This window comes from Mastomys coucha, unplaced genomic scaffold (assembly GCF_008632895.1).
Source record: "Mastomys coucha isolate ucsf_1 unplaced genomic scaffold, UCSF_Mcou_1 pScaffold13, whole genome shotgun sequence".
Lineage (NCBI taxonomy): Eukaryota > Metazoa > Chordata > Mammalia > Rodentia > Muridae > Mastomys > Mastomys coucha.
Genome location: NW_022196895.1, coordinates 66,458,943 through 66,467,183, shown reverse-complemented (window position 1 = coordinate 66,467,183; position 8,241 = coordinate 66,458,943). Strand labels below are relative to the sequence as shown.

At 41.6% G+C, this 8,241-nt stretch overlaps 1 protein-coding gene across 3 annotated transcripts in view; it reads left to right on the top strand.

The window, feature by feature from the left end:
- Poli (DNA polymerase iota) overlaps positions 1-8,241 on the top strand; it is a 35,777-nt gene that overhangs the window by 16,632 nt on the left and 10,904 nt on the right. The window contains exon 11 of one of the 3 annotated variants that reach the window (XM_031365982.1): positions 4,181-4,920. The exons of the other annotated variants lie outside the window; for them this stretch is intronic. The gene's annotated coding sequence lies outside the window, so the exon portion shown is untranslated. Of the gene's footprint in view, positions 1-4,180; positions 4,921-8,241 lie in introns of those variants that run through there. 3 annotated transcript variants of the gene reach the window in all.

Below are 8,241 nucleotides of genomic sequence, written 5' to 3'. Positions count from 1 at the left end.
GGCCTCGAACTCAGAAATCCGCCTGCCTCTGCCTCCCAAGTGCTGGGATCAAAGGCATGTGCCACCACTGCCCGGCTCTCCCTTTCCCTTTTTTTTCTAGCCAAATTATAATTTATGATTGAGGATGTCTCAATTTGTAAGAAAGTTTCTAGAATACTGAAGTATCGCTCAGCAATAATTTAGAGGGGTCATCTTGTGGCTGTAATTTTTGTAAATACAGTCTAGAGAGGTAAATATAAATGTATCTTAAACATACTTTCTTCCAGGTCAGAAATTTTGACTGGGCTATAGATGTCTTGGAATTTAACTACTAAATCTTAAATGTACGTGTTTGTTAGCAGAGTCTCATGTAGTTCACACTGGTCTAGAACTTACTATTGTACCTGAAGAGGACCTTTAACTAATCTGTTTTCATTTCCTAAATTCAGGCATGTACTAATTTGCCCAGTAGTTTGAGATTAACTAAAATTATTTGTGCCCAAGATATCCAAAGTTGTGAACCAAATAACTATTTAGAACTAATACCATATTAACTCATAAAAGGAGTGTCTTAGGGTTTTACTGCTGTGAACAGACACCATGACCAAGGCAGCTCTTAGAAGGACAACATTTAAGGACAACATTTTAACATGTAAGGGCTGGCTTACAGGTTCAGAGGTTCAGTGCATTATCATCAAGGTGGGAGCATGGCAGCATCCAGGCAGGCATGGGGCTGGAGGAGCTGAGAGTTCTCCATCTCGTTCCAGAGAGAAACAGACACTAACTTCCAGGCAGCTAGGAGGAGGGGTCTTGAAACCCACACCCACAGTGACACACTTCCTCCAACAAGGCCATACCTCCTGATTGTGCCATGCCCTGAGCCAAACACATTTAAGCCACTCTGAGGAGGAGTAGATCAGTTTAGCCACTTAAAAAAACGGTTTTGTTAATTTAAAATATATGTTTTTCAGCATGTATGCATGCATATGTATCATGTGCAAACCTAGTGCCCTTGGGGGTTAAGCATCTGCTGCCAGATCCTCTGGAGCTGGGGTTAAAGATGACAGTATGCTCCAAGAACAAGTGCTCTTAACTGCTGAGGTATCGCTCTAGCCCAGCATTTTAATTCTAATTTGGGATACTGGGGTAGGTAACTGGAGAAACATGCAGTCTAGAGTGATGCCATCCAATATGGTTGGGAGACATGGGGGCTGGGGCAGGAAGCCAAGAGATCGCATCATCAAATGAAAACAGGCCGAAGGACAAGAAGGCTCTGGACAGTAAAAGCCTGCTCCCAGTGACTTAATTCCTGCAACCAGGCCATGTCTCCTAACATCCTCCAACAGGGCCACCAGCTGGTGGCTGAGTGTTCAGATATCTTAGCCCATGGAGGGCATTTCTAATTCTCACCATCACAGCTGGTAGTGGAGACAAAATGTTTGATGGGGCTTGCTACCTTCCAGCCTAGTTGAGAAATATGAGCTGTGAGTTCAAGGGAACAGGCATTGAGTGTTAGAGGATGATACCTGGTGCCCTCTTCTGGCCTCCTTGTACAGGTGCACCCACCTTGAACACATGCCAATGCACTCACACAAAACTTCTCTAAAAAAGGTTTTGTGAATGACAAATATGAGTAATGGGCCCAGGAATTAGGGTCAAGTCACCTTGAATGACATGTTCCAGATGGAAGTGGTTGTGTGAACTTTTACAGAAACAAATCAATGTATTTAGTAGTTACTTGACAGGGTCATCAAGTTAGTTGGCACCCAAACCTGTGTTATCTGGAGGTTTCAGATACCACAGCATTCATAGCCTTGGGATTGAATTAGAGGTATTCTGAGCATAGGAATATATCAGGAAACATGTATTTGTCATGACATTGTTAGATACAAAAGCTAAGGTAATTGGCCTTTAAAGGCCTAAGATGATTCAAGACAATTTTGGCTGTCACCTTAGATGATATTCTAGTCAGCTATGGTTAGATAGTCTGCAGGACTTTCACTGTGCAGAAAACTTTTCCAGAGAACTTCAATCTACTCTTTTGTGTTTTATTTTAGTTTTCTCTTAAGATTTTTCTTTGGTTCTTCATATTTACAATAATATTTTGAATTGTGAATTTCTTTTTCTTACTGGCATATGATGGCTTTTTGATATTGTTTGATTCATTTTCTCCAGAGTTTTAACTAGTTTTTTTAAAAGCCTTTTCTAGGCATATGCAACATGAGTCCCAGAATAGTTTTGAATGTGGCCCAACGCATTTGTAAACGTCACTGTCATGATGCTATGCCTTGGACAGGCATGCCAACATTCTGACTTCCTAAATGACAGGCTTCTGTGTGGCATCTCATGGTTTCTGTCCTTGTTTCTCTTCGGTTCGTCTGGCTAATTCCATCACTTTCTATTAGCCACTTTTTAGGAGCATCCTGGTTGCTACATAATATGATAATAATGGTTTTAATTCCAGCAATAATTCATTTTCAATATTTCTATTCACGGTCGTGCCTTGAAAGTTCATTTCTATTAAAAACAAATATTGTATATTCTGCTTCAGTGTCTTGAGCCTTTCCCAGCTTCAGTTTGTGGTATTGCTGCAGCAGATCCTCCCCAGTCACTCCCCTCTTCCCTCCTCCACCCAACAGGCATCCTGCTGAGAGCATGAATTCTCAGTATACCAAGTGCCCTGATTTCTCACCAGCAGAGGCGAATTTATATCAGACCGAGCATTGGGAGGGCACCCATCCTGCACCCCACACTCTTCCCTGTCACCTGCTGAGGGTCAGAAAACCTGACTGCAGGCTTGTGCTAGGGCACACACAACATAATGAGGAGCTATTAGAAGGGACCCTGATCCTGCCCAAGCCTGACTCCTTCCCTCAGAGTCCCCATCATGCCAACCTGTCTCTCCATGATGCTCAGGCCCCCATTGCTCTTCAGAGAACTTCCATGCTGTCTGGCTCTGGTGCTGGGGCCTGATTTCTCCTCAGAGCCCCACTCTCTTGTTGTCTGCCCATACCATTAGTAAGTAACTCTTCTAACAATTTCTTACCTGCCCCCCAACAGTTTGTTTCAGTGTCATCTTGAGTCCCCCATCTGAGATCTAGTAGACTTGGCAGCACATATCCTGAACTGAATTTACAGATTTGCATATATTAAAGCAATCTTGCATCCCTCGAATAAAACCATGATCTTATTAGTTTTTTAAATTCAGATTGTAATAATTCTATTGAAAAAATTTGTATTTATTTCACATTTGAAATGTATGTTCTATTGTTCCTTTTGTTTGTTGAGTCATTATCCTGTTTAGGTATCAGGATGCCGCTGGCTTCATCCTGAGTTGGTGATTTTCCTTCCTTTTCTACTCTGTGGAACAGTGTAAGGGGCATTACTGCTAGACTTTTATTTCAATGATCTGATAGAATTTACCATCTGGAACTGGCCTTTTCATTGTTGGGAGAATTATTACTGCTTCAATGCCATTGGTTCTTTTAGATTTAGTAATCTAACGTGTGTGTATATGTACATGAATGCAGGTGCCCACAGAGGTGAGAAGTGTTGGGTCCTCTGGAGCTGAAAGTTAAAGGTGTTTGTGAGCTGCCTGATACCAGTACTGGAAACTGAATTTCGTTCCTCTGCTAGAGCAGTGTACACTCTTAATTGTTGAGCCCCTGGGATTATTCCTAAGTACTCAATGATTCTGGTTTGACACCTGGAGTGGCTTCTCGTTTTCATCATCCTTACTTAGGCCTTGCTCTTGTTACTTTGGCTAGGTGTTTGCCAGTCTTGACTCTATCATAGAAGCAGTTGTGTTGACACTACGATTGTCACTTTACTCTCCTTCTCATCACTTTCTGTCCAGATCTCTATTTTTTGCCACCTACTGCTTTGTGGTTTGGATTATTTGTTTTTCTAGGACACCGAGCTGCATTATGTTGTTTGAGGTCTTTGATTCTCGTATGTAAATACAAAGTTGTCAACTTTCTTCCTTCTTATAGATGAGGATAGTGCGTTAGCTATATCCCAAGTGTTGAAATAAGTTGTGGTTCCATTGTTACTTAGTTTTAGGAACTTTTAAGATTCACCCATAATTTTTCTTCAGTGATCATACTATACATGCAAGAAAGTCTTTTGCCTTTCCAAGTTTTGTGGGTTTCTGTGTTGGGACTGAACCTTCATTGGTTTGCCTACTTCTTCTCTTTCCTAGTGGCAGGCACTCTTCTCACTGAAGAACACTCTGGAAGGCTCAGTCCCTACAAACACCCAATGAGGAAAAGACTGCTTTCGCAGCAGCTGTAGCCAACCATGCAAAAGACAGAAAGAAGGACACCTGAACGCATGGCCGGTGACTGGGACTGAAGTCTTGATCAAGACTAAAAGGAGCAAAAGTATGCAGAGTATGATGAAGTTAAATCCTGCTTAGAGTGACTTTGGAAAGAGTCAATGAAATACAGGAAGATGATGAGTAGGAGAAGCAGGAGAGGCTGGGGCAGATGGAAGAGATGGTAGAGCAGAGAATACTGTTACAGAAGGTCAGAGACTAGAGAATCAAGGAGGTTTACTAACATTGGGTACGTGTTTGCAATTCAGATAAATATAAAAACGCAAATAAGAAAGCATAGCATTTAACAAAATCATATCGATTCTGTTGCTAGCACAGTTCACCTGATTTCATCCATTCCCAATCATGTCCAACCTTCAGGCCAGTCTTGCCCAGAACAACTTGCACCATGGCCCAGCCTGGTGAATGCCTAATTCCAGGTTTTTCCACGCTTCCCAATTCCACCCTGAGGACATGCTTTCATAATACAAGATGGTGCCCTGCCCGCTGCTAAAAGAGGGAACTTTCTTTAATTTTCAGATCTATGTTCTTAATCATCTGGATTATTAAAAATACTTGTGAAATTTGTACACAGAAAGATGTATATGCATAAAATGCAACTAGTACTTATTTTTTTTTGTTACTCTCAATTTATTTAAAAATATTAGAAGCATGTGAAAGTATAACATGCACACCTGGTAAACTTGAGGAAACAAGGAAATATAATCTAAACCATTTCCAATTGTAGAGGCTGTTAAGAAAATGCCTGAGGACTATCATAAATATTCAGGAATTCACCAGTTCATTTCATTACTCTAGGAAGGTTCCTATAATATCAGATAGAGTAGAAATAGAGGTCCTTTCTGGAACTGTTACAGGAAAATCATAGTAATAATGCTTTTTCTGAGCAACTTGGCATTGCTAAAACATCAAGACTTTACTAAGTATGGGCCTTCTGAAGAAATAAAATGTAGTATAGTTTGATGAACTATAATTGGGCAACTAAGTACTTATAAGCAACAGGTGTGTAATGAAGCAAGAAATAAAGTGAAGTAATTATATAAAGCCCAGAAGTTTTAAATTTCCAATTAACAGTTATATAGGGTGTAAAGTGTAGAGAGAATATATCACATTAAGTATATGCATTAGGATATATGTGTATCAAATATGCTATTTATGTAGATAGTACAAAAATTTAAAATGTGGTCATTTTACAATAGCCATTTATTTCAAATTATAAAAGTAACTGGAAGAACATTCAGCACGCACCTGATTTATCTAAAAATCCCGTGGCTTCATAACAATAGACATAAAATATTTGATATATTAGTTAGTAGAACATTTTTCTTTAGGTTGGCTAGAATATAGAATTCTAGTTTGCTTTTGTGCGGGACAGGAATGACAGTGTTGGGGACTGAGCCTAGGGCCTCATGCATGGCAAATAATACTCCACCCCTACGCATAGTGCCAACCTAGGTTCACTTCGATGATTACATATTTTTTTTTTAAAGATTTATTTATTTATTATATGTAGGTACACTGTTGCTGTCTTCAGCCACACCAGAAGAGGGCGTCAGATCTCATTACGGGTGGTTGTGAGCCACCATGTGGTTGCTGGGATTTGAACTCATGACCTTCTGAAGAGCAGTCGGTGCTCTTCCCCGCTGAGCCATCTCACCAGCCTGATTACATATTTTTTACCCAGGGAATGTACACATGCAATATCTGATTTACTGAGTTACCCGTGTTAGCCTTGCTGTTGCGTTAGCTCCGTAGTTAGTCTTGGGGCATCGGGTTTTCAATGCCTACTTCGGCATCCTTAGTGGTGTCCTATGATGCTGTGCATGCCCTTGTCATGCAGTCATTGAAGGGTTCCCTCTTATCGGGTAGTGACTCCAGTCTCATTAACAAATGGTGCTGTCCGTTTGGATATTTTCATTCCAAAAATATTCATTTCTAAACATAGGTAAGCATCTAAACTAACTAGTATGTGGCAAAATTTGATGAGTATTCACTTCTTGTTAAAGTCCATCAAATTATAAACTTAATTTTTATTGCAAAAATTGAAATGATGAATGTGAAATTAATTTTATGTGAAAAACAGCTTTCAAAGGATTTGGCATTGACAGTTTATCAAAATATTCAGAGAATATATTATATGGGTCATTTTATAATGTAACAAACCTTTTTGGGGAGAGGGATATCTGAAAGTAATTGCTACAAAAATTGGTGCCTAAAAATGCTGTGGTGCCCCCAGAAATCTGGAGTCTATGGTACTAGGTTTCTGAGTAACAAGGGGCTGAAGAAACTGTTAGTACAAGTGGCAATAACAGTGTTGTGACAGTTGTCCAAGCTATCTACAAACAAAATGTGGAGAGCGCCACCTGGTGGCATTTGACTACATAGGATGAAGGTATCAAAGGCTTGTTTTTTTGTTTTTTGAATTCACTTTACATCCTGCTCACTGCCCCCGTCCTGGTAACCCCCCTCCCACAACCCTTCCAATTCCCCTTCTCCTTCTCCTCCGAATGATACGGGGACCCTTGGGCATCTCCCCACCCTGGCACATCAAGTCTTTGCAAGGCTAGGTGCATCCTCTCCCTCTGAGGCCAGACAGGGCAGCCTGGCTAGAAGAACATCCCACAGACAGGCAACAGCTTTTGGGATAGCACCCCTCCCACCTCCCTACCCCCACCCCCCACTACAGGTGTTGGGGACCCACATGAAGACCAAACCACCCAGCAGCTGACTCGGACAGACGGACAGACGCAGAGACCAAGACCAAAAAAGTGGATAGAGCTTAGGGACTCTTACAGAAGAATAGAAGGAAGGATTGCCTGCCACAGGGAATAGGAACTCCAGGACCACCAACAGAGTTAACTAGCCTGCACTCTTGGGGTCCTCAGAGACTGAACCTCCAACCAAAGAGCATACCCGGGCTGGACCTTGGCTTGTTTCTTTTAAGAGCTCTGCTTTCCCCAGCTTACAGTGTCATTTATTTATTTTTGTTAATTTTTTTCATACCCCCCACTTAAGTCCTCCCAGATCCTCCCCACTCATCCTTAAACTCCAAGTTCCACCCACATGGAAATGTGGGTCACATGACTGAAGTTGTGTGGAGGTACTAATTTGGCAATAGTAAGAAGTTTCTGGGTGTGTAATCACAAGAGAACTCACAGTCTACCCTGAAAAGCACCTCTGACTGTGTGGCTTGTGTGGAATGCAAGGGCTCATCTACTAAAGACAACAGGAGCACGCTGTAATGCCAGTTCCTGATTCCTCCCTCAGCAATGTGCTATTTAATCACGAGTTTCTGAATATTTGTGTGTGTGTGTGTGTGTGTGTGTGTGTGTGTGTGAGAGAGAGAGAGAGAGAGAGAGAGAGAGAGAGAGAGAGAGAGAAAGAGTTAGTTTCATGAGATGTTGAGAAAAACATGCAAGTATTCTCAAGTATTTGTATGAACCGTTCATTTGGTCTATTACAACATTTCATTCAGGAACCCCGAGCCCGTTTTCTTGCCTGGATGAGAGTGGAGTATTGTAGTCACAAACTAGTGCTGTGCTGGATTAATCTCGTCTCTAAGAGTATTTGGTTTCTAAGATTGGGTGTGCCTATGCTCTGTGCCTGCCTCTTCCCATGGGCTCTTTGCCACGTCATTATGAAGTGACAGTCTTCTCTGATTAAAGCCACTCTGGTCAGCCATCAGAGCAGTGGTTATTTCCTAGTTCTAAGTCGCTTGGAAGATGTTTTCCCATCCTTTCACTCCTGGTGGGATAGTTTGAGATGTCACCCCTACATAATCCCAGGCCTCTGAATATTCAGTTCCCTGTTGGGGACACTGTATCCCTGAAGGAAGAAGTGTCACTGGGGCTGGGACTTGGGTTTAAAACCTTGTCCCTTTCCTAGAGAGCCCCTGCCTGATGTTGGTTCAGGATGTGAGCTCACTG